We start from the raw sequence: 26418 nt of genomic DNA on the forward strand, positions 1-26418 counted from the left end.
AAACCACCCCCCCAGGGACCTTCTATGCTGATTATTAAGTGCTCTCTGGACTCCATACAGGTGATTAAGCCAACTACGGCCCGTACCTAATACTCTGGCTGTTAAGGATTGCTTTAAATCTCATTTTCGTCACACCACAACACTATTTCCCTCCGGATGAAATGGAGACGAGTAATGGAGTTTGACCCGTAACAAAGCCATGACATCCCTGAATGCCCTTGAGGAGAAAGCAGGAGCCTGGTCTGAGTAGAAAGCCGCAATTGTATATGTGCAGAAAAAGACTTGCAAATCTTTAATACCAGTCCGAGCGTCAGCCAAGCGTTGTGGCCACACCCATAGAAATCTGGAGCAGGAGTCAACAGCGACTAAGATGTACTTTTATGCACTGTAGGGTGTCAGGGGACCGCAATGGTCCAAGTACACACATTGTAATGGTTTGTTTGAAATTAGGAGGGGTGTCTGCGGTGGGCGTTTGATGGTGGACCCCTTAATTTATTGGCAGATATCCCGACAAAGGACATACTGCTTGGTCTGTTTGTATGGACCTCCCCATCACTAATGAGATTGCAATAATGATATTGTAGCTGCCACACCAGCATGGGCAGAGGAAACCCCCTCATATGTCTCTTTGATCAACTCTGTTCTTAGATGCACTGAGGAAGTCAACAGGGAAAGACTATAAAAAAGTACTATGGATGTTGAAGGTTGAAGAGATGGAAGAACGTTGAAAACATCTGGCAACATTGCTTCCATCTACCAAAAGTAGAGAATTTTGGGATTTTATCGGCACATTGCTCTACGACTCTGAAACAAGCACTAATGTGATCTCTGCCAGCGACTGGGAAAGGCATGTGGGAAATCTGTATGTAGACATAAAATATGTAGGGGATCAAGCTCACAGTGCTGGTCTCAATGAATTGGATGTGTTAGACGACAAAATTGGCCCCATCACCATTAAAACTGTGCAAACTATCCTTGGCCAAATGAGGCAGGATGGGGCTCCTGGACCCAACGGCCTGCCAGGGAGCATCTTCAGAGACAATCAAACTTACTGGGACGTACCCCTGACCGCTCTATTTAATGACTGCTTATATTTTTCAGTGGTTCCGGCGGCTTGGAAGGGATCAATACTTCAACCTATCTATAAAAAAGGGGACACTACTTGCCCTGAAAATTATAGGCTGATAGCTTTACTGGACGTATATGGTAAAGCATATGCAAGGGTTTTATTACAAGAGTTGGAAATATGGATCTCAGCAAATGACATAATTCCACCTTATCAAACAGGTTTTAGACCCAGTTCCTCCACATTAGACAATGCCCTGGCACTTTCATATCTTGGACAACAAGCACTAAAATCAAAGTCTCCATCGCTGTGTGCATGCTTTGTTGACTATAGTGAGGCTTTCGACTGGGTGGTGTGGCACATCCTGTGGAAGAAATTAGCATCCTGGGGGATTCCAAGGAAATTGCTAGCCTCAGTAATGGCCCTATACTCGGACACCTGGGTGAGAATAAAAATCACAAAATCATGCGTGACTAAGAAGATTTTTACCAACAAAGGCCTAAAACAGGGCTGCGTTATAGCCCCCACTCTCTTTAATTTAAACACGGTTGACCTAGGTGCTGAGTTGCTCAGAGGAAATACGTTTCCTCCGAGGCTGGGGCAATTGGTGCTCCCCATAATACAATATGCGGACGACATGGTTTTGCTTGCCCAAACCCGGATTGGGCTCATAAGGGGCCTTGACATACTGCATGACTACACTGAAATAAATGCTTTAAAAGCAAATGTAGAAAAAACAAGTCTTGGTTTTCAGCAGTCAGTCAAAATATTTGTATAGAAGATGGAAACTCGGTCCTTTAAGTATAGAGCTGGAAGATGAATATCACTACTTGAGGGTCTGGCTATCAAACACGGGGAGAGTAATACACCAGGCAGTGGCATTGACTTCTAAAGCAGCAAAAATCTCCCACGTCTTAGCAAAACTCCATCAACGGCTTAAGGCACCCACATTTGAGCCCTTAGGGAGGGTGATAAGAGCAAAACTGATACCCTCAATTACTTACGTACATTTTGCTTTTCCAGGCAAATTGACAATCACCCTAGGGAATGCCCAGATGAGAGCCTACAAAAGGATCCTCAAGATCCCCAGATCAACAAGCGATGCAGGGATACGTTTGGAACTAGATATATTATGCATGGACTTGTTGTGCAAAATGGATATGATAAAGTTTTATTAAAGTGTTAGCAGGGCAGAGGAATGCAGACTTATGGGGGCTTTGAAACCAATTTTCAAAAATAAAACAAGTAATAGGGCCATCTATCTAATAAAGGCTGAGGAACAGTTCAATCTGGCCCCTTCCTATTCTACAGACCATGCCATCACGAAAGCGGTTTTGAAGGAAAAACTGAAAGAGCTTGGTGTGCAAGCTTCAAGAGCCAAAGATATTTTAACAGTTAGGGATATCCGTGGAGCTGATGGCTTGCACAAATCGCATGCAACCACCAAACCCCAGCCCTATCTAAAAGCCCCTCTAGGAGAACGAGCATTCCAGCACATTCTTCGGATGCGCCTTTTAACCTTACCTGCCTGGGAATATAGATGGAAGTGGAAAATTGCGCAAGGGCATATGCATGAATGCATGTTGTGTAAATACCACACTGAATCAATAAAGCATAATGTATGCTGTTGCCCTTGCTTTGTGTCTGAACAGCGCCTCCTGTTAAAACCTCTGTTCTTGAAACATGGGGTGAGAACATGTAATGAAGCTGTAAGCCTTATCTGTACCGCAGTGGTCCCCATGGAACAAGCCCGTTTTGGAAAATTCTTTCATAAGCTGTGTTTAGCCTCACCTCAGACAAGGAGCCAAACTAGCAAGGGTACCTGTGGAGGGAGGGGGGTCCTCAAAGAAACGGCTTTGATGAGATGGCTCCTGCCTCCCAAGTCATCTCTCTCTCTCACCTAACAGCCTTGGATGATGAGATGAGGGAGGCTCCTTATACAAAGCAGTTCCCTGGCTAGTGCATATTTTGTTGCGCTGGTCCTGGGGAATGTTGGAAATTGGTCTGGGTCAACAGGCAAACAATTAATTGGTGCTCGCAGAAGATTGTATTAGGGGTACTTACTTGTGCAACAGCTTGTGTTTAACATCTGGGGACCCCAGGGTGGGGCAATTTTCTGGGCTTTATCGTATTTTATTGTACATAGATAGAAGGTGCTATGATTGGGCATCAGCTTTGGCATCTGAAGGGTATTTCTTGCTGTTTATTTTATATTTTTCACTTTTATTATTTTAATATGTTGTAATGATTTTAATTAATCAGGCAATAAAGATTAATTAATTAATTCATTCATTCAACTCTAGTCTTAGGTCTTTATTGGGAATTACTCAAACTCCCACAGCTGGTATCTTTACTTCTGTGTCAAGGAAGCCTCCCATCCAGTAGGAATATTTAATGGGATATCCTTTAAGTAAAGGTGTGCCGTCTGCTGAGGCTTTCACAGCAGCTAGTATTTCATCATCCAGTTTCGTATTAGAACGAGTTACTGCAGCAACAAAAGCTTTAGCTACTGCTGATTCGGCTGCTTCATCATCCAGTGTATTTCCAGCAACATGTATTCCGCTACTTTCCCCTACAGAAGTCTGTGTTTGATGGTGTTACCTTTGGAATCTCTGACCTCATTCTGGCTCCAATAATGCAGATATTCATTGAAGGACTGGACACAACAGTATGAATCACAGACAATCAGCATTTGCTGGTCAGGATCCGTGTGTTCCAGTGCCATCACCAGAGCGTTTAGCTCTGCTAGTTGTGCAGTGCAATCCCCTAGGGTTTGCGTGAAGGTATGTTGTGGATATAATTTACTACCCTCCATATACCCGCTTACGACTGCGCAAGCAGCGGAGTATTGATGCTCAGTGCCTATTGGGGGGTTGTGCTGAGCCATTGGTGTACATGACTCTTTGATGTTGATCAATTGACAATGTATATGCTGAAACTTGATATTCTAGTTCATATTGCAAAAGTTCTTAAGTTTGTAACTTTGGGTCAAAAATATAGTCAACATCAGAGGCTGTCAAAGACATTGCCCATTGGATCCAACGTGGATGTAATGCTTTATCATTTGGAATGCTGGCCTTGGTGACAGCCTCGAGGGCTGGAATTGGAGATATGACAATAATGCGTTTCCACTGGGCCAGTGGTCTTTCTTTCATGACAGCCATCTGAAAAGCAGTGAGCATTTTCTCAGTGGGCACAAAACGTTTTTCTGCTGTTGAATACAAATGTGATTTGTATGCAATCAGGACTGTCTCACCCTCATTGAATGTTACATAGGTGAAACCAATGGCACCAGCAATTGCTTTGATGGCCAGATGTTTTTCATTGTCCCTTGTGTGTAAATGTTGTGATGCAAGCATGTCTTGTTGCAATGTTCTGAGAATGCATGCATGTTTGACTGTCCAGAATTTACTGGAAAAGTCAGGACATATAAAGTCATAAAAGGGTGATGGAGTTTTTTAATGGTATTTGGGGGTTGTAACTGGGTGCTGGGCTCCTCCCTTCACTTAATAATTCACAAACCAGAAACAGGACGCTAAGGAAGGCTATTTTAGTTTTTATTAAATTGAATTCATAGCCAAATTTGGAAAATCCCACAACAATGCGGGCCACCCTTCTTAGATATTACCTTAATTAATTGTCCGTGAAGTAGATATCATCTACATAGTACAATGCTTCAGGGTCAATGTGGTGCAATATTGAAGACTCACAATCAAGGCATAGATAGGAAAGAGCAATACAGTGTAACGTTCCTACCCAAGACAGGAAAGGAAAGCAGAGGCAAAAGCAACAGAAAACACATCCGAAGAGGAACACAAACCCATTGTCCAGGAGAGACAGTGGCTGAAACGCAGGGCGAGACCAAACTGCCCAGAGGTGAAGAATGCGAGGAGGCCGAGCACAGTGACAGCAAGGACCTAAGGGCAGATGTGGCACAGAGAGCCCCGAAACTAGGGCCTGCACCTGACATACAGTAGCAGAACACACACAAGGCACAGGGGTGAAAAGGGGAAAAAAGGTACCAGAGGAGCATTAATGGCCCCACAGCAGCCAAAAATAACCCCACACACCAAAAAGAAGACAACATCAGCACAGGCAGAGCGTCCTGGTGGACGGAGTTTCAGATCTAAGGGCCATATGTACGAACACATTTTCCCAGTGACACAGAATGGGAAAAACCCTTTGCTACATCTGGCCCTATGTCCGGCCGTGTTCCCATGGTCTTGGCCAAAGAAAGACATCCAGTTTGTCCCTCGACCACCAACTGATTGTCCACTGGATATCTTCAGTGGAACTGCTGCAAGCAGCTGCGGGAGGGCTGAATCAGCAGCAAAACATGAAAGCGCCAGAAACAGCATATACTGCAGTCCTCAACCTAGGCCACCCCCGTCACTGCATACAGCAGCCCGCGAGCAGGGGGGGGGCAGAAGGAGGCAAAAGTCAGACCGTCTCAAAGGAAGTAAACATAGGCAGTGCCAAAGCAGACACCTAGACAAGCGTGGACACTCCACTGAGCCCACCACATGGAGAGGCAACAACCGAGCCAAGCAGAATCCTCCAGCTGATGGCAACCCGTCAGGCCCAGCGGGGAGGATACTGTCTGAGGTCCTAGCCTGCCCGGACACCCCCTCCCCACACACAGACCGAAAAAAGAAACGCAGCACTCCAGCAGCCTCAAAGAAAAAACAGACAAAGTGGCGGCACCCATGCAGCCGACCCGCAGTTAAAACTTAGAAAAACACATACCTGAAGCAAGATGCTCAGAAAGACGCCCTGGCAGCTGCATCACATCATGACAGGAATCCGAAAGCAATATGCTCAGAAGGGCACCCAGGCAGTCCCACAGCCCATCGGTGACGAGTGGGCACAAGAAAAGAACAGAAAGTTCTTAGGGATGGGAGAGGCCATGTGCTCCTTGTTCTTCTTCCCTTTCATAGAAAGGGAAGAAGTAGCTTTATAAAGGTGACAAGAGGAGTGAATGGGCACATCCACTCCATAACTTTAGGAATGGGACGAGGAAGGATGATGAGGAGGTAATGGTTTATTCACATACCATCACCATGTCATAATTAAACACCACCATGTCACGGCTGCATCTTGTAATGGATGGACATACACTTTTTCTTAAACTGTCTCACTTTTATTGGCCCAGTCATCAATCCAACCACATCTTCATGTATTATAAATTAATATGAATAGTTACGCCCGCTCATCATGTCATACTTATAAGTCACAGGGTTAAAGATTTGAAGTATCTCAAAATAACAAAATAGGGGAAACCACCATCACACTAATAACACTGATAACATGTGTTGCTTCCTTTTTAGTAACTTTTGAACCGTTTGAGCTAGAAACAATGTTTTTTGTTAAAATCAGCAGATTATGCGACAGGTAATGGATTATGTGGGAAATGTGGAAAATCTATAATTATGCCAAAATCTTCGGGGCTATACTATAGCATAATTCTATTGGTCCTGTTAATAATAAAAAGAACAAGAAGATAAAGAAATATTATAATACGTCATATCAGTTAACAGCATGGGTTGTGTTAGAAAATGAAACTAACACTATTACAAACCTATAAAACATACCTCTTACACAGTTCACCAAAAACAAAGATAGCGTGAGAAATCAACCTGAAAAATTAAGATTGCAAAAACATATGCTACCAAAACATCTACCTTAAGTAAAAAAACTCCATGCACACGTCATTCAATACCTAAACTCACAAGTAAGCAGTTTCTTTAAAAAGACATAAAACTTGAGATACAATATAAATTAAACAAGTTCTTAACTGGTGGAACTGGGTTTGACTGGAATTAGGAAATTAAGGCCCTGATTTATACTTTTTGGGGCAAAACTGCACTAACACAGTTTTGCACCAAAACATTTTGCACTGGCTTGCACCATTTCTGTGCACTAGCCGGGCACCATATTTATGGAATGGTGCAAGCCGGTGCAAAGGGTAGGGTAGTGTAAAACAAATTACGTTAGTTGGGTGGAGCTGGCAGTATGGAAGAAGTGTGTTTTGTACCAAAAAATGACGTTAGGCAGGTTAGAGTAAAAAAAATTACTCTAACCTGCCTAGAGTCATTTTCTGAAGAAAAAACATCCATACCACATGACTCCTGTCTTAGAAAGACAGGAGTCATGCCCACCACCCCAATGGCCAGCAAAGGGGGACCAGGGTCCCCTGGACCTGGCCATTGCACCCTGTGCCATGTATGGGTGCCCATTTCAGGGCCCCCTATGGGACTTTAAAAAAATAAATAAAATACTTACCTAGGATGGGGTCACCCATCCTCCGCTGTCCTTCTGGCGTGGGTGGGGGTGTCCCTGGGGCCTGGGGAGGGCACATGTGGGCTTATTCCATGGTGATCCACCATGGAAATCGCCCCACCGGTCCCCCAACGCCTGCCCTGACCCAAGCGTTAAAAAATGGGGCAAAGCAAGATTTGCACCTTTTTTTGACCCCTCCTGTGCACCATTTTTGCACGGGGTATAAATATGGCGTGAAGGCCATAGAGTAATTGTTTGCACAGGAATGCCTACCTTGCATCTCATTAAGGCATGGTAGGTTTCCATGTCCAAAAAATGACTTTAACTCCATAAATTAAAGTATAAATATGGAGTTAGTTTCGCACCGAATTAGAGTAAAAACAAATGACGCTAATTCGGTGCAAACAGAGTATAAATATGCCCCTTAGTCTCATCAAATTTTTTGTGTGGAGGCATTTTTTGTTGTAGATATTTGAAAGTAGATGTTTGGCAGTTTTTTATGCAATCGCTAGGCGCCGTTAGCTTATTACAACTACTGGATACACAATGTTACACCAAAAGTAAAGAAGTCTAGAGCTTAGACCAGCCATCTCCGTGCCCGAGTTTAGTGAGTTAAAGATGAATTACCCAATCACGATGGTCCTTCCGGGCAGTGAAAAGCAGTTATGGCCTTCTCTGGACAGAGATGGGGACACAACACTCCGCATTAAGCTTGTTTTGAGGTTGGACAAAAGTTAGAAACAGGAGCGGCATGGCTTGCAGACACTCTGAAAGTGAGACAATTGCAGCTCAATAGTCACTGCATGATTTTCCATCCATTAATCTCCACTTTTTTATTTCAATTAGGCATTAACCGTGGACAGCATTAATCAGTGAGAAAACACAGAGCTTCTGTGTTACCAAGTAAAGCTCGCCTTGTTGCTAGCAACGAGGCAGAGCAGCATGCTCACCTGACAGTCGTTCCATCACGGAGGTTCTCTCCTGCGCATTCCATGCTTGCAGAGCTGGCGCACATATCCGGGTGGATTATTCGTTTCTTCCAGTAGTCGGGGATACTTGCGTGCCAATTCATTGCCGGTAAAGCACAAGCCGGCCGAAGAGGCTAGCTACCCCAGGTCACTTGCATAGAACTTCGTTCCTGCCCATGATTAAACCATGCATGTTGGATTATCTACGAGCGCCAAAAAAGACCAAGTGAAGATCAGGCGTCGGGCGCAGCCCATGCAACAACAACTTCACAGTGAGAGCTTAATAGAATAGTTATTAGAACCGTTCTGTGCAATTCTCCAAATTGCACAGGGAGGGCCTGCAATGTTCAGAGAGCACATTACATTTTTATCCAATAATTGCGATGTTTTTGTACGTCCTATCTCATAACAGTGGCTTTATTCAATATACGTTATTTGGAGTTTTCAAATTCTCTCACGTTCCTGTTTATAAGTGTGGGATGAGATGTCTGGGCATGTGTCTGACTAAACAGCAATAGCCTTGCTGTCTGTCCTCAGAGAGAACTTTGAGAGATAGACCCCAGAGACGGCCTGACGCAAACACCTCTGGGCGCCAGTTTTCACAATACAGTCACGTGACACATCACACGGTTTCAGTCAAAAGTGCATCCTTTTGTAGAATAGGAAGTACAGATAGAACTGGTCTTAGGTTATCTTTCTTCAACAATAAGTTCTCAATTGTTGTTCATGCTGGCCTTTGTTTGTTTGGGCTGTTTATAAGGGCCATGACTTTTGAGAATGGTTACATTGTTCCATTTGTGTACTACTTAGGTTTTGGTTGTGGGCCATTAAGATATTTTTTTCTTAGTCAGCAAATGTTACAATAGAGTATAATTTAATTAAGAACCAAGGTGTGTTCTTTTACTATTTGATTTCCAGATACAACATTTTAATTCTTGATTCGTGGCACTTTTAGTTTGTAAGTGTGTCGATCATGGTCACGATAGGGTGCACCTGTCAGACATTAGGGAGGGTGTATTTCTAAGGAACATGAGGGCAGCATTGAATGCAAGAGGTTATTGGTAGAGTGAAAGAATTCAGGCTCACCTATGGCATGGGGGGCCTTGCCGGCTGCGAAAGCTCCTAGCAAGACATAGCAGTACTTTTAATGCGATCCTAAAGAATAATGGCAGGTTGTCTGAGGGGAACAGGCCACAAACAGGTAAAAGTCAGGACCCAGGGGAATGCTAACAGCTTATTGCAATGTTATCATGAGTTGAACCAGAAGGAAACAATCAAGTGCAGAGCCTCTGGCCCAGAAGAAGTTGGTGAAGAGGTGACTGTTTCAACTGGCAAGGAACGGTGGAGACATTCACCCAGGATATCAATTCATTCTTGGACTGGAAACAGATGCTTGCCCTAAATTAAATGAATAGTGATCCCAGAAGTGAATGATCCTCAGGTGGGCTGGAAGCAGACGCTTACCCAAAGGAAGTAAGGGGTTGCATCGGAAGTGAAAGGTCAGCCGGTTGGGGCAGGAAGCAGACGCTTGACCAGAATGCAAATGAATGGCCACACCCAAGGTGATAGGGCACCTGGGGCAGACTGGCCAGCATTGAATGTAGGGCACAGTTCTTGGGGGGCACGACAAGGAGGGCACATGCTCATTGAATGTTACCCCCCAGTTGGGGCTGGAAGCAGATGTTTGCCCTGAATGCGAATGAATGGTTACAGCCAAGGTGATAGGGCACCTGGGGCAGACTGACCAGCACCGAATGTAGGGCACAGTGCTTGGGGCCTGTTAGACTTTTCATCCTTGACGTGGTCTCCCTTAACTTTTTGCCTCAGTTTCCCAGGATGTTGATGTGTGCTGGACTCTGATTTTGCTGTTTTTGTTACTCTGGGCACTTTTCCACTGCTAACCAGTGCTAAAGTGCAAGTGCTCCTCTACAAAATATGTATGTAATTGGTTCATCCATGATTGGCATATTTGATTTACTAGTAAGTCCCTAGTAGAGTGCACTAGAGGTGCCCAGGGCCTGTAAACCAAATGCTACTAGTGGGCCTGCAGAGCTGGTTGTGCCACCCACATAAGTAGCTCTGTAATCATGTCTCAGACCTGCCACTGCAGTGTCTGTGTGTGCAGTTTAACTGATAATTCGACTTGACAAGTGTACTCACTTGTCTGGCCTAACCCTTCCCTTTTCTTACATGTAAGGCACCCCCTAAGGTAGGCCCTAGGTAGCCCCAAGGGCAGGGTGCAGTGTATGGTTAAGGTAGGACATATAGGGGGTCATTCAGACCCTGGCGGTAATTACCGCCATGGCAGAGGTCGGCGGTAGCACCGCCAACAGGCTGGCGGTGCACCGCTGGGCATTCTGACCGCGGCGGTTCAGCCGCGGCCAGAAACAGAAAGTCGGCGGTGTACCGCCGACTTCCCGCTGCCCTTGAGAATCCTCCATGGCGGCAGAGCGCGCTCCGCCGCCATGGGGATTCTGACACCCCCTACCGCCATCCGGTTCCTGGCGGATCTCCCGCCAGGAACAGGATGGCGGTAGGGGGTGCCGCGGGGCCCCTGGGGGCCCCTGCAGTGCCCATGCCAATGGCATGGGCACTGCAGGGGCCCCCGTAAGAGGGCCCCACGAAGAATTTCAGTGTCTGTTTTGCAGACACTGAAATTCGCGACGGGTGCAACTGCACCCGTCGCACCTTCCCACTCCGCCGGCTCCATTCTGAGCCGGCGTCCTCGTGGGAAGGGTGTTTCCCGCTGGGCTGGCGGGCGGACTTTCGGCGGTCGCCCGCCAGCCCAGTGGGAAAGCCAGAATGACCGCCGCGGTCTTTCGGCGGGAACCGCTTGGCGGGCGGCGACCGCCGTCCGCCGCGGCCAGAATCACCCCCATAGTAATGTGTTGTATATGTCCTGACAGTGAAATATTGCTAAATTCGTTTTTCACTGTTGCAAGGCCTGTCGCTCTCATAGGTTAACATGGGGGATACCTTTAAATCTGATTAAAATGTAGATTCCCTCTGGGAGCGGATGGACATGTGAAGTTTGGGGTATCTGAGCTCACAATTTAAAAATACATCTTTTAGTAAAGTTGGTTTTAAGATTGTGAGTTTGAAAATGCCACTTTTAGAAAGTGAGCATTTTCTTGCTTAAATGACTTCTGTGACTCTGCCTGTTTGTGGATTCCTTGTCTGGGTCAGTTTGACAGTTGGGCTGGTTGCACCTCACACTAGTCAGTGACTCAAAAGGAGCTGGGGTGTAGTCTACATTTCCTGATGAGCCATCTGTGCTAGGCGAGAGGGGAGGAGTGGTCACTCACACCTGATAGAGCTGTGCCTGTCCTCACACAATGCAATCTCCAACCCCCTGGTGAGTGTCTGGGGCCTGGCCTGGGCAAGGCAGTATTTCAAAATCAAGAGAGACTTTGCTTTGAAGTAGGCCTACTTCAAAGGAGAAATTGGGTATAAGAAGGGCACCCAAAACCACAGACTTTAGAACACTTCTGGAAACCAACGGGGACCACTGCCTGGAGAAGAGCTGAAGAGCTGAGGAAGAAGAGCTGCCCTGCCTATGACTGTGCTTTGTGCAGCTATCCTGCAGTTGCTGCTTCTGGAGAGACTCCTACTCTGTCAAGTGCTGCCCATCCAGTTCCTGGGACCCTGAAAGGAGAAGCTGGAAGCCTAGGAGGAAGAAATCCACTCACAGAATGCCATGCGGGGAAAAGATCAACGCAACTCTGATCTGCTGCTGAAAAATCGATGCGCCGCCGGATTTGCTGCTAAACATTTGCCTACAACGCGACCGAAGAATCGAGACACCGAGCTGGGGAAACGACACGCAGCATCGCTGACAGAGGCTGGTGAGACCGCAACCCGTGCTGCATGGTTTTGGGATCATCGTGCGGCTGGATTTCCGATGCAAACACCGGTGAGCATGTAAAAACAACACAAGGACTGCCCGGACTCGAGAGTGCTGACTGGATCGATGCATCACTCTCCTCCAGAGAGAAGAAACAATGCGCCCTGACCCGACGAAAGGAGAAACGACGCAAGGTCTCGCTCATGAGTGAAATCAACACATCACAAGCCCTTTGTGACGCACACTTGCCAGTGCGGGGTTATTTTTAACACACCAAAGGTACATTTTCACACTAACAGTGTTAGTGTGTGTTTAAAACTACATGAAGACTCTTTTTGCTTTTTAATTGATAACTTGACTTGTGTATTGTGGATTTTTGGCCTTGTTTTGTTTAGATAAATATTTTCTATTTTTCGAAACCTGTATTGTGTAATTTTGTAGTGTTTTCAATACGTTTCTGTGTGTGTTGGTACAAATACTTTACACCTAGTACTCTGAAGTTAAGCCTACTGCTCGTGCCAAGCTACCAAAGGGGTAAGCAGGGGTTAGCTGAGGGTGATTCTCTTTTACCCTGACTAGAGTGAGGGTCCTTGCTTGGACAGGGGGGTAACCTGACTGCAAACCAAAGTCCCCATTTCTAACAGGACCCATGACAAGGAGGGCACAGGCTCATTGAATGTCACCTGTTGGGGCTGGAAGCAGACGCTTGCCCTAAATGTGAATTAATTTTACACCCAAGGTGCTAGAGTACCCGGGACAGACTGGACAGCATTTAATGTAGGGCACTGTGCTTGGAGACCATGAAAAGGAGGGCACTGGCTTGCTGACTAAAATGAAAAAGGTGGTTGAAAGATTGCATGAAAGTTTCAAAATCGCCTTATAAACTGCCGCCTCAATTCTTCCATAAAAGTGAATTTGGTGTGGTCTCGGTTCTTGGGTTTTGGGAGGTCGACCAGTTGGCATGGTGCCACCGCTACGGGACTACGGGCATCTTTCTTCCATAATAGCTTTCAATTGATTTACATTCTGGCCATTGTTTGTATGGGCTCTCCATAAAGGCCATGCCTTTTGAGTATGGTTCTATTGCTGCATTTGGGCCCTACTTAGGTTTTGGTTGTGAGACATTAAGAGATTTTTTGTGAGGCAGAAAATGCTACCTGAGAGTATCTTTTAATTAAGAGCCGAAGTGTGTTCCTTTACTATTTAATTTCCTGATACAACACTTTAATTGTGGCACTTTTAGTTAGAAAGTGTGTGCTTTTTCTATAATAGAACCCCCGAACAAACATAATGATATTCACTAATTTCACTTTTGAATTGACTTGTTTTACTTTGCGGTGACGATAACATGTTATTGGATTAACTGCTCTTTTGTTCACATATATTTACTTAAAAATCCAATGAAAATACTAGCCCTTCGTCAAAGGTATCTATCATTCAATATTTGTTGTTCATGATTTTTAAGTAAACCACCTGAAATACAAACTCCATGTTCTGCCTCCTTTTGATAATATTCTTTTGATGCATGCATGGGCCATTCATTGTAGGCACACAACTTGTCTTCTCTGAATCCTGCATTTCCAGTTATCATCAGTAACAAACATTTAACAATGTTGATTTGTTTGAGTATGTCAGCTGGATTTCGAGATGTATTGTGACATCATTCACCAGACACATGCATTAACTCTATTAGTGTAGTCAGTTCAGACAAAAGGACATACTATCAATTTTTTCACTCTTTTTGTAGCCCAAAATAGAACTTAATTGCGGTGTTTTATTTCAGGGGCATCTGAGGGCACTACACAAACACAGTCACTCTACTGTCAACAAACACTTACCCAATTGGCTTTGCAGTGCTGATTTTTTTGTGTAAAAGTGCAGCAGAAAGAACAATATCACACCTAAGTGTTTGTACTTTTAAGTAAAGCCCCCAACCCTACTGGTTTAGTAATTCATACGTTTTCGTATGTTTTAAAAATGTATTCCACAAACAAGATAGTCACAGGCCCTCCTTTTTATCTTACATAAGAACTAATCTGAGCTAACTTTTCACCCTGTTTTGACCTTCTGTCCATGCTTTTTATCTCTGATCCTTTCTGGCAGGAATAGTGTCAGGATTTTATTTCTATGGGCTGTATTTCACAGTGTGCCCTGGGAACGCAATGGGCATTTGTGCCTGCTTAATGCACCCCTGCAGCACAATGGTGTTACAGAAAGAGCCTTAGATACGGGTGTGGCCACTTCTGTAATGCTGATAGTTCTGATGCTACATCCTTTATTTGCATGGGAGCATGGACCCTTGCAAATGAGGGAATCACTTTGCCTCTGCCCCGTGTAGTATTATCGGCACGGGGGCAGAGGCAAACATGCCCTTAGGAGGTGCACTGAAAGTGTGCCACAAAAAGGTAGTGCACTTTCAGTGTGCCTTCTAAAGGCAGCCGTGCGGAGGGGAGAAAGGAGGTCTCAAAGACCCCGCCCCAGACATCCCCTGACATGCAAGTGCAGTTCCACACTGCACCCTTCTGCAAGAGGATCCCTCTCCCCTCTTTAAAGTGCAGATGGCATGCTGCCTGTATTGTGAAACACACAGGAGCTTTGCTGTAACCCCTCCGTATTTTACTAGAATGCACTGCCCGGAGGGCAGATTGAGTTTGAAGCTGCCATGAGGGAAGCACATTTTCTGATATATGGCCCTCTGTCCCTGTTTGTGTCAGCATACCTTTGCATAGGTCCCCCGAATTGCAAACCGGGAAAGAGCGCCACATTAACAGGAGCGCTCCCCACCCCAAAAGAGGCAATTTTCTGGGCATTTTCTACAATAATTTGTCACCACCTTAAGGTGGTGCCCTTTTCCCCAACTCCTAGGCTCCTCTATTTTTCTTTACTCTCTGATCCATGAGACTGTCTGCTTTTTATCCCACTGCTCTATTGTTTTGGTTTCTGTTCTTCTCTGTGTTCCTGCAATGTCCCTGTTTTTATGTTAGTGTTGAATCCTATGCAGTGACTGAGTGACTGAGATGGAGGCATATGTTGTGTGAAACTACAGCATATATAGACACTGTGCTTATGCACATACGAAAGGGCAATGAAGGCCCCTAGCTGAGACCTTGTGCATTTCTAATACCAATGGAGGCACAAAGACATTTACTTGGGGGGAAGAGGGCTTACTGTCCCCCTGGATTTACCACTTTTTGACTGAGAACCATTCTCTTATCTATCCGTACAAAATTATTTTTGAATTTCAGAACTTCTTCCATTAACTTTCCTTGAAGCCATGGAAATATACAAGAGATTGACATGCTGAATCCATTTCGTGTTCAAAAACGACCAGCAACGATTTTACATTTATTGTGTCATTTCAGTTCCGACTTGGCATGAGCATCAAATCAATTTTGATACCCTGTATAGAATAAGAGTCCGTTGGGTACCTCGAGCGTACTTTGAGAGAGGATGCCATATGAACACATTCATTCATGGTGAGGGCACCACATTTTTTGTTTACTTCTCGACACAGATTATTCCTTGTGCAAAAAGTGCAAGCTTGCTTCAATATCATCACAAAAATGTACTTTCAGCCGTTTGGGCCATATAAAACATTCCTGGAAAGTCATCCTTGAGAAGTAATAATGGAGACCAGAGATAAAAGAAATACTGTTTACAGAGATAAAGGCTTTAAAGAAAGAAGTTTGGATTGTGTTGAACATGAGAAGTAAAATTATTTTTTTATGGCACCACATATCAGATAAAAAAACAAGCTGAAAAAATAATACATTATACAAAACATTTTGTGTCAGAGAGGGCCGAAAGTAGGAATTATGCATGGGGTGTATTTATTGTATTGTAGAAGCTTTTCTCTGTAATTGTCTTCGGGCCTTTTACAAGTTTCTCCTCTCTTGGTTTTAACCATCAAATTATCGAAACCTGCCGGCAGCCATGTGACGCACAAATTTGGCATCCCTCACATGGGCACATAGAGAAGCTACTGCCTACACTGATTAATTGATAAAAAAATATATAAGTGAAGCAATGTTTTTCTTAGAAGCTCACCACTAAGCTGCTGAATCCATTTCTTACTTAATAGCAAGGCTGTCTACTCATGATTTCTCCTCCTCCACATTTCTTTCACCACACTTCTTATCTCCTAATCTCACTCTTGAAAGTTCTTTTTTATCACTGCCACACATCTTTGTCACTATTGTCCTTTCGTTCTCTTCCTCCTTCTAGCTCCATTTTCTGTCTTTCTCTTGCTCTGAATCAAATCTTAATGATGAAAAATAAGCCCTAGTCCCAAAAAATGATTGTCAGTGTCCGGCAAGTGTAACCACTGGAACATATCAATTAGTGAACAGGGGCAAAGCTTTAAAAGGAGTCAAACGAACCATATGTTGAATTTTGGACTTGGGGGGGCTGTTCAGCTAATTCCCCATTCTTCTTGACTTGAATTTGCACTTCCTAGATGCCAATAAACTGAAGATAGCAGCTTGCTCGAATAAGCCTGGGAGGGAACCAGTAGAGGCAGTCATTCAGTGCGTAATGTGTGCGGTGATTGCCTGTGCTTAGCACCAGCTCTTAATTGTGAACATCGACCCTTAAATATGACAGTCCAGCACATGGTGGCACTGTCTGTCTATTTATATATGAAGCACGCCAGTTTAACAATTAGATGCACATTATCATGGCCATTCTCTTACTGATTAGGCTAGCATGGAATTGTGCAAACTGTCACATTTAAAGCAGTGTTCGGGAGTGAGAATTTATCTCGGCTTTGGCAGTTCCAGCCGGTAGTGCAACCTTCAGTGACGTCCTGAGCAATACATCAGGACCGGGCACTTGCCTATTTACAAATTAAGCCCTGGAGACGCTGCACTAGAGAGTTTCACTGGCTTTGTCTTTGAGAAGGGCCTTTGGGAAATTCAGCAGTCTGAGATTGCCTGACCACCATTTCCATTCCTCCTGCTGTTATGGGTCCATAAAAGGTCCCATTCACCGTTTAACTGTTGTGGTGTGCCTTTGTGTCTTAACAGAGCAATATCAGGAAACCCAAATCACACTTTCAGAAAGTAGAGAAAAAAACGCCTCTTTATGCAGTGACAAAAACGTGTATCTCACACTGCACTTCTTTTCAAAGCACTTCACTGAGAACATTCTATATAGAGATATTATCACACACGGCTGAGTTCCTCGTGCCAGATTTTGACATATACAACATTGGGTCGTGGTTGATTCACCCTAATTTCTTTTATTTGACCCGTACTGCCTGTTGTCAGTCACGTGAGGGTAGTCATCACTGGACACTTCATTTGATTATTAGGAAAAGATTGAGCCTGCATGCAATCTGACCTACACTCCACTGAGACACAGGGCGTGCAAAGACACAAATGTAGGTGAACACAGCATACACACAGTAATATACATTCTTCCCACAAAAACACATCATACAATTGCGGAACACACAAAATACGCCTATGGTACTTACATACACAAATATGCACTGCGTTCCTTTGTCCCAGCCATGTATGTTTTTACATGAAGTCACGTTCTGGCTAGTGAATTCATATTCATATCTATGCCTTTATTTGTTCAATGTTCATTTATTCCCTAATGCCAGTGTTATGGGACTCTTATCAGGCCATCTATCTCACGCCACTGCGCACCTCCAAGCCGCTTCCTTCACAGTGATTTAATAAAGGTTAATACACCGAATACTGAAGCACCAGGAAAGTATTCAGGTTATGGGATTTGAAAATGAAGAGAAATTCGGATATCATTGATGCCTGCGAGTGCTGGAGGGATCCTCGACCGCTACTGGTCAGACTGGTGGGCTTCACATTAACAAATGGTACTGAGAGAGCGTAGCTTATATAATCTATATTAACATAAATGTTATGAATTAATGTGTGACAATGCCGCATAGAAACTGCAATAGTAATTTTGCTTAAATGTGCACCTGAAATGTGACCACCGGGAGTGGCCGCCAATGTATACTTGGACTAATAATGATGACTAAAATGTTTCTGTATTATTATATTGAATAAGTTTATACTAATTATTAATAATTGTGTTATTGAATTGGTGCTGAAATCCTTATAGGCTTTAAGTTAGCATGAGCCGAAGCTTAGCTGCTTGGCTCTCATATTAAATGTATTTTTCCTATCTTGCAGTGTGCTGACTGGCAAAAGGACACAACATCTTATTTTTCTTCAAACTAGAAGACAAATGTAACCATGCTAGATCCATTCCCATGCATTTTTTAATTGCTTGTAGGGTGATATTAAAACAAAATAAAACAGTGTAGATTATGTAATGTACAATGTCATTCAAACCGCTGAAGACAACGGAGCTACTGACCAAAAGATGTACAAAGAATTACAGAAAGATTAAACCATACCGGACGTGCCACCTCTGAAGACATCGAATAGGTGAACCAATCAAAGACTTGTAAAATAATATGGGGTGAAAGATGGGTGACCTAATGTGTTTTCTGATAGGTTAAAGATAGTGGGGTATATCAAATGTCCAATAGAATTTTGGGGGAATGTACAACGATAAAGGGATAAAAACCCATGACATGGGGAACCATGAGGGTGGGTTAGGGAATGCTATTGATTTTATCCAGAAACTTTGTCACTCTGTTTGGTGACTTATTGGTTCGCTTAGAACCATACCCGTCCTTAGATTTGCCCATTTTGCACTTTGCCTCCTTATGAGGGAAGTGCCCCTTTTTGCCCCAGAGCTGAGTTCTGACAGATGGCGATTTGACTGAGGTCCTGAAGACGAAGACTGAGCCTGTGCGCTGAACTAAACTTTGGAGGGTAACTATGACAATACAATTGTGATTTGTCTGTTTGCTTTTCCTTTCTAGGTACCAACTGCTTACTTTTGACAGAGACCATAGTTAGATGTTTTCCAAATTGGTGTTCTAAATCGTTTTGCATGAAGCCCAACATGCTAATGCTAATCAGTGGTTAGGATAGGTGTTCACAAAACTGACGCAAATAGACAAACGACCAAAACTATGTTTTGTTGAACTGATGCGTTATTGACACTCTGCTAAATTGATCTATGTTCACGCCGTGTTATGTTCTGATGTTTGTGATTCTCGCCTTAATGAAATCTTATCAAAGTTGCCATATCGTGACTATGCTATTATGTTTCTTGGTTTTGAGATTGACGCACCTGCTTTTAGAGTTGTAAGCAATAGGGAATAAAACTCATAAAATTCTACTAAACTGGTGTGGTTATTCATGACTGCAAGGTCATGGGAGTGTTTAGAATTGATTAATGACTTTAACTAAAGTAAAATGTATTGTTGTAATAACTATTGATTATGTTATTGACCGATTGATTGACATATTGATTAGCTGTCTCGTCCTAAGGTGTCTCTCAACTGGGTCAAAAGATTCATTGGCCTAAAACGAGTCCTTATTGTGTAATAAATTATCATAAAGGGACTCGTTTGCAGTTCTGGTAGCAGAGCGACGATTTGGCCCTTTGGGGCCCTAGGACAGAGAATTGTTGTTTAAATTGTTGTTCTGAGATAATGATAACTGGAGGTATGATACGTTTCTAAATTCACCATGACTTTCCTGGGATCTCGGAGCCTGCCTAAGTAAGTTGGGAATGTTCTTGGCGCCCTAGCATGTGTGGTGTAGGATTTGCGCTTGCTCAGCTTATGCTTTTTGCAGGTGGTTTGTGAAGTTTGTGTGTATCTAGGCCAGGAAAATGTTGTTTTAGTACGAGTGGGCGTACTCCGCAGTATGAGAGTAGGGAAGTCGGCGTACTTCATATGAGTGTGGCGCTTTGTACTAAAAATTATCCACGTGGTTGGTTGTTCATGTACGGACCCATCGTGGTCTAAGACTCCAGAGTATATTGACAAGTGTAGGAGACACTTGGGTTTATGTTGTAATTTGTGCGGTTTAATTAGGTCAATCGGGTGTGGTTGACAAGTCGAGTTTGAGTCAAATTGTATGTGTGAAACCTTCGATGGAGATTTGGCAAGTTCTAAAGTGCAATAAGACAAACCATTGACAAGTCGAGAGTAGGATTTGCAGGTCGAATTCTGATTGCGTATGCGGGAACTGAGAAGGAGAGAGTAGCGGCCGAGGCTTCAAGTGAAATCTCTGTAAAGTTCTGAAGCGAATGTGTACCCTTCCTGTAGTAAACCGGCAAATTTGTGTTGTTGTTGTTGTTAAGGTGCTCGCAGTAATTTTGCATTAGTTTGGTGTGAATCTAGTGAGGGGCGGATGAGCCGCAAGACTTTGTCAGCTGCAGTGTGTGAGTGTGACGTCAGTGGTGCCGCACTGAGATAGGTCAGTTGCCGAGAGGGGTCGCGCACGGATTGGCTGCTGTCCGTGAGAGGCAATAGGTTGAGGAAAAGGTGGGTGAAGAGTGTCCTGGGAATTAAAGTCACTTTCTGATTAAATACAACAAAAGAAAAGACTTTTAAGAGCGCTCTGAAAGGAGACTCATACATTATGGCGAGTGAAGGGGAGCTTATATAGTAATGGAGGAAAAAGGTGTCGTGCCTTGCTTATAGATGAAACAGTGGCACAAACTGACAGAAAAGGAGGCATGTTTGGCGTTACCGGAACACGGAACGTTCAATACGAGAGTTCTAGAGAATTTAAGGTGGATGTTAAGTGTGCAGAAGCCACCTCCGAGGCCAGCTCAGTATGAGGCTTTAGCAATTTGGGATTTAATGGCTATTAAACAGAGACAAGAAAAATTCCAAAGAAGAATAAAAAGGGCAGAAAAGACTTTAGCAGAAGCTAGGTGGGATAATGAGAGCAAAATGTGGAGACGGGGAATAGTTGACAGACTCAAATTGCTCCCAGCAATAACACAGGGAGATGAGACGCAGGGGAACAAAGCCACAGGTAAAACAGTCAAAGACTCTAGTATGCCTAAGGAGACTAAGAGATCTTGGGAAGAAGAAGATGAATCAGATAACGAATAATTTCTAAATCAGTTATTGCATGATCGTCCGCCACCTTATGCGGTAAGCGACAATGTCCTGAGCACTAGTGCGGGTCCTGGGAACCAGACGCTGGAGAAGGGAGTTACTGATACAGCACAGACTAGTGATATGGGTTCGATACAGAATGGTGTCAGTGTACCCACTGCGCCAGACATGCAGATAAAGTTGCAACCTCCACCGCAGATACAGAGAATCTATCCAGACGTCCCAGTACTAGAGACTACTACAAATCTGATAGTGCCGCCAGACCCGATATATACAAAATCGAGGTTAGTGCAGATTGAGCCAACTCCACAATTGCTGCCGCAGCCACAACTGATAACAGGGTATAATCCATCAGCAGGACCTCCTCTAATACCTGCCCCGGCTTCAGAGAATCAGACCTTTGGAGTCACTACTCCACGAAGTTTTGGACCAGGTCAGACACCTGCGGCCATATAATTGGCAATTACTGTTGGTCCACCGGTGCCATGGTATGCACAAGGTAAGCCTGGCATGTGTGATCAGGGGGTAATGACACAAGATGTAATAAGAGGAGGGTCCATAGGAACTCCCCAGTTAATGGCCCCAGGAGCGCAATCGGTTGAAAAACCGAGGTCTTTGCTAGACCTTAGCCCGGTTGAAGCACCATTGGAGGCAAGGAGACAGGCAGGGCTAGGAGTGCTAACCCCACAGACAATAAGTATGAATGCTTCACAGTCGCCAATGACGCATGCAGGGAACATTTCACTGCAAGGTTTTATGGTACAACAGTTAAATGAGTGGTTAGAGAAGACCTATGCTTCACAAAACACTACAGTAACTGCAGTGGAACCAGAAAGGTTGGGGAGAGATGAGTACCTGAACTTTGTGAGACTGGGTGTGGAAACTGCTGAATTAGTGGAAGGAACAATGGGAGTAAACAAATTAGAGTCATACACGAAGCAGAATTGAGATATCTGGGCCCTAAGATCACTAAAGAAGTAGGTAAGGTACATCAGGGATTAGCAAACCTGGCAGACAAATACAATAGTGATATTGAGAATACTAAACATTTGAAAAGAAGTTACAGACTAGACTTTGACTCAAAGGACTTCGAGCACATGAGGTCTGCCGGAATGAAAGCGCATCTAAAAGAAATACTGCAAAGTGCTCAGATCTGGGGAGCTTTAGAAAAGAGGGAAGGCAGATGGGCCAAGAAAAGAGATAAGGAGAAAAGTGACAGTCCGGGATCAAGTAAAGCTAAAGCTTCACCAGATACGGAATCAGTAAAGATGTTACCCATGAGAGAAACAGCTGGTGGGGTTCTAATCCATGTACCGTGGTCCGGGGGAGACATCCTATCTTTCACAAATGATTATCCCAGGTTGAGGGAGAAGCCGATCGAGTGGTATCAGCAAACAGATAGGTTTGTGAAGCTTGCGAAGTGTCTCTGGGAAGATTTGAATACCTTGTTCGTGATCATTGTTCCACCAGACTTATGGCTTGAGAGCAAGAGAGGGGTAGAATGGCCGACACAGGAGCCGGCAAGGGATAAGGTGACTGGAGAACCCTCCGAGGAGGTGATGAAGTACTATCATAAAGTGATTGAGTTTTTGAAACAGAAAGTATCGCCAAAAGTGACTGATTGGCAGAAAATCGACCGGACCTCACAGGAGGTTAAGGAATTGATACATGCTTACTATGAGAGGTTGTTGAAGGCATTCAAACATTACAGTGGTACTGAAACTATTGAGCTGAAAGACATGAGCCATCTTGTGTTCAGATTTGTTGAAGGGCTGAGACCAGAGGTTGGCCAGATGATTAAGAATCACTTGATCTGTTGGCAAGGAAAGCCGATTGATGAGGTGTTGCAGTACGCAAAGTACTGTAGTGACGAGATTGAGCTGAAGCAGAGAAAGTTGAAGGAGAAAGTGATGGTGATGCAGATAAGGGCAGCACAGGCAGGTATGCAGGGAAATGGAATCCAGCAGATGATACAGCAGCAACCGCAAGGGAATGGTGTGTTTCAGGCACAACCGAGAGGTCGAGGTTTTGTGAATCGCGGTCCAAATTTGAATACTGTGGTGATTCAAAATGATGCGCAAGGGATGAAAAAGATGTCTCCATGTCACTCGTGCGGGGGCATGGGGCATTGGAAGCGAGAAAGCCCAAATGTGGTACAGGATGGTGTTGTTCAACAAAGCACTAATGTCGGTACATTACAAAATGTGAGAGGTCCAAAATTGAAAAGTCAAAATCCGAACTTCCAAAATAACATGGTTCAGGTGCAAGGGATACATTCCATGCAGCAAATGCAAATGCCGCGTGTTCAACCAGCACAAATGTAGCAAGTACAACAGCAGGTTCCCATGGTACCTAGACAGCAAATGCAATTACCATTAGCTCCAATGGGACAGCAACAGGTGATGTTTCCTCAACAGGTCACAGGTCAAGTGATGAGCCTAAATAATACAGTACAGCAATTCCCATTGCGTGGTGAAGATGGAATGAATGAGGAATGGTCAGATGACAGTTCAGACAGTGAAGAGTGCAGACTTGCAGCGTCCTTAGAAGTAGATCAGAGGGGACCCTATGTAGAGGGAAAGGTAATGGGTCACAAAGGTTTCATTCTTGGTTGATACCGGAGCTACATGCGCTACAGTCAGAAGTGCAGAAGTTCCAAAATTACCACTTTCAGGGCGTACCATCAGAGTGGTCGGAGTAGCAAACCAGTACTTGACAAATCCGATTACAGATCCAGTGCAAATTGAAATTGGCAATTTCCAGGGACTGCAGAAGTTTGTAGTCTGCGATTCAAGTCCTGTGTCCCTACTGGGAAGAGACTTACTGTGCAAAACGAAATGCTCGATTACCTGTTCCAATGATGGAGTTGAGGTGCAGACAAATAGTGATGATGAAGGGGATGATGGTCAGTTCTCAGAGTTAGAGACAGAGACCGTGAATGAAGATTGCCCTTTGATAACCTTATTCCCGATGCTTACAGTAAATGACTTACCTGTTGAATTACATGGGACAGTGACAGAAAAAGTGTGGGATTTGACAGGAAAGGAAGTGGGACTGACAAAAGGACTGGAACCAGTTAAAGTACAAGTAAAGCCAAATGCAGTGTTTCCCCAGGTGCCGCAGTACCACATGGCACAAGATGTCCTTATTCAGGTGTCGCAAATAATTGCAGACTTTGTAAAACAGTCTGAAGGAAGTATTGAGCAGCCCATGTAATTAACCGATAATGGGTCTGAAGAAGCCTTGTGGGAAGGTTCGAATTGTGCAGGACTTGAGGAAAATAAACAAGATTGTGGTAAAATGTTGCCCCATAGTGCCAAACCCAGCAGTGATCATGTTTCAAGTTCCATGTGATGCTGAATGGTTCACTGTTGTAGACTTGTCACAAGCTTTCTTTTCGGTGCCTCTTCATGAGGACAGCCAGTTTTTATTCAGTTTCAAATTCCTGGACAAGGTGTACAGTTGGTGCAGAATTCCTCAAGGGTTTTCTGAGTCACCGACCATCTTCAATCAGATATTAAAAAAGGACTTAGAATCCTTAGTATTGCCTTTCAGTTCGACTCTAGTACAGTACATTGACGACTTGCTGATTGCGTCCAGGACAAAAGATGACTGTAAGTATGACACAATTGCCTTGCTAAAACATTTGGGAAAGAACGGACATAAACTGTCGCCCAAGAAGCTGTAGTACTGTCAGAAAGAGGTGAAATACTTAGGATACTTGATTGAGAGAGGATCCAGGAGGATATCAAAGGAAAGGGTGACAGCTATTTTGCAGATGAAACCCCCGACAACAAAGAGAGATGTCAGGATGTTTTTGGGAATGGTGGGCTACTGTCGCCAGTGGATACCCAACTTCTCAATTATCTCAAAACCATTGATAAAGCTGACAGGCAAAGAGACTAAGGATGAACCGTACACCATAACCCTATCCAAGGAAGAGCTTGAGTCATTCATGGAATTGAGAGAGTGCATGTGCAGGGCACCAGCTTTGGGTATGCCTGATTACACAAAACCTTTTCTACTGTTTTGTCATGAACATGATGCTTGTTCTTTGTCTGTCTTGACACAGGTCCATGGAAGTGCAAACTGCCCTGTAGCATATTTTTCAGGTACCTTGGACCCGTCGCAGCAGCCTTACCGGGTTGTTTGTGCGCAGTTGCAGCAGTTGGTCAAAGCCTCACGCAGTGGGAAGGCATAGTGATGGGATATCCCTTTACAGTAATGGTTCCACATTCAGTTGAAATTCTGTTGACTCGAACCAAAACCCAGCACATGACAAATGCCCGACTCACACCATATGAGACAATTATTTTGGGGTCGCCTAATGTCTCACTGAAGCGATGTACTGTATTAAACCCGGCAACTCTACTTCCTGTTGAAAGTACTGAGATTAATAATGAAGAGGAAGTGGAGCATGATTGTCTTGAGGTAACAGAACTATGTACCAAGCCCCGACCTGATATTCAAGATACGCAGTTAAAGGAAAATGATTGCATTATGTTTGTTGACGGATCCTGTTTGAGAGACTCAGTTGGAATGCTGAGAGCTGGTTATGCTGTGTGTACCATAGCTGGTATTATTGAAGCTTCCTGGCTCGAGAGAGTGTATTCCGCACAAGTGGCAGAATTAACTGCCCTTACTAAGGCATGCCACACAGCTGAAAATCTGAGAGTCACTATCTATACTGACAGCAGATACGGATTTGGAATTGTACATGATTTTGGCCAATTGTGGTCACAGAGAGGTTTCATGACCTCTTTTGGTTCTCCAGTGAAAAATGGCGAACACATAAAGGATTTCTTACATGCGATTCAGTTACCTCTTGAAATTGCTGTGGTGAAATGCAATGCTCATGTTAAGTCACAAGACTTTGTGTCCATGGGAAACAGCTATGCAGATCAAGACGCGAGATTTTGCGCATTGAAATGTATATCGTTCAAGGATCAGTGGGAATTGTTACCGCAAACTGAAAATTAAACATGCTTGAACTTTGCATTAAGGGTGGTTGATACACAAGATGAGCGAAAAACATTACAGTGTCATGCTAGCAGAGAGGAGAAACGTTCCTGGCAGAGAATGCAATGAGTACATGAGCTGATGACTTATGGGTCTCAGAGGAGGGGAAACTGTTTTTGCCAAACAGTCTTTTGTCACAATTTGCAAGGCTTTATCATGGACAGGCACATCTTGGGAGGGATGCAATGATCAGGTCATTCAAGATTGACTGGTTTAACCCAAAATTCAGACAAGCCGCAGAGGTTACTTGTCACAGGTGCATCATCTGTCAACAGAT

Source organism: Pleurodeles waltl, chromosome 4_2 (assembly GCF_031143425.1).
Source record: "Pleurodeles waltl isolate 20211129_DDA chromosome 4_2, aPleWal1.hap1.20221129, whole genome shotgun sequence".
NCBI lineage: Eukaryota > Metazoa > Chordata > Amphibia > Caudata > Salamandridae > Pleurodeles > Pleurodeles waltl.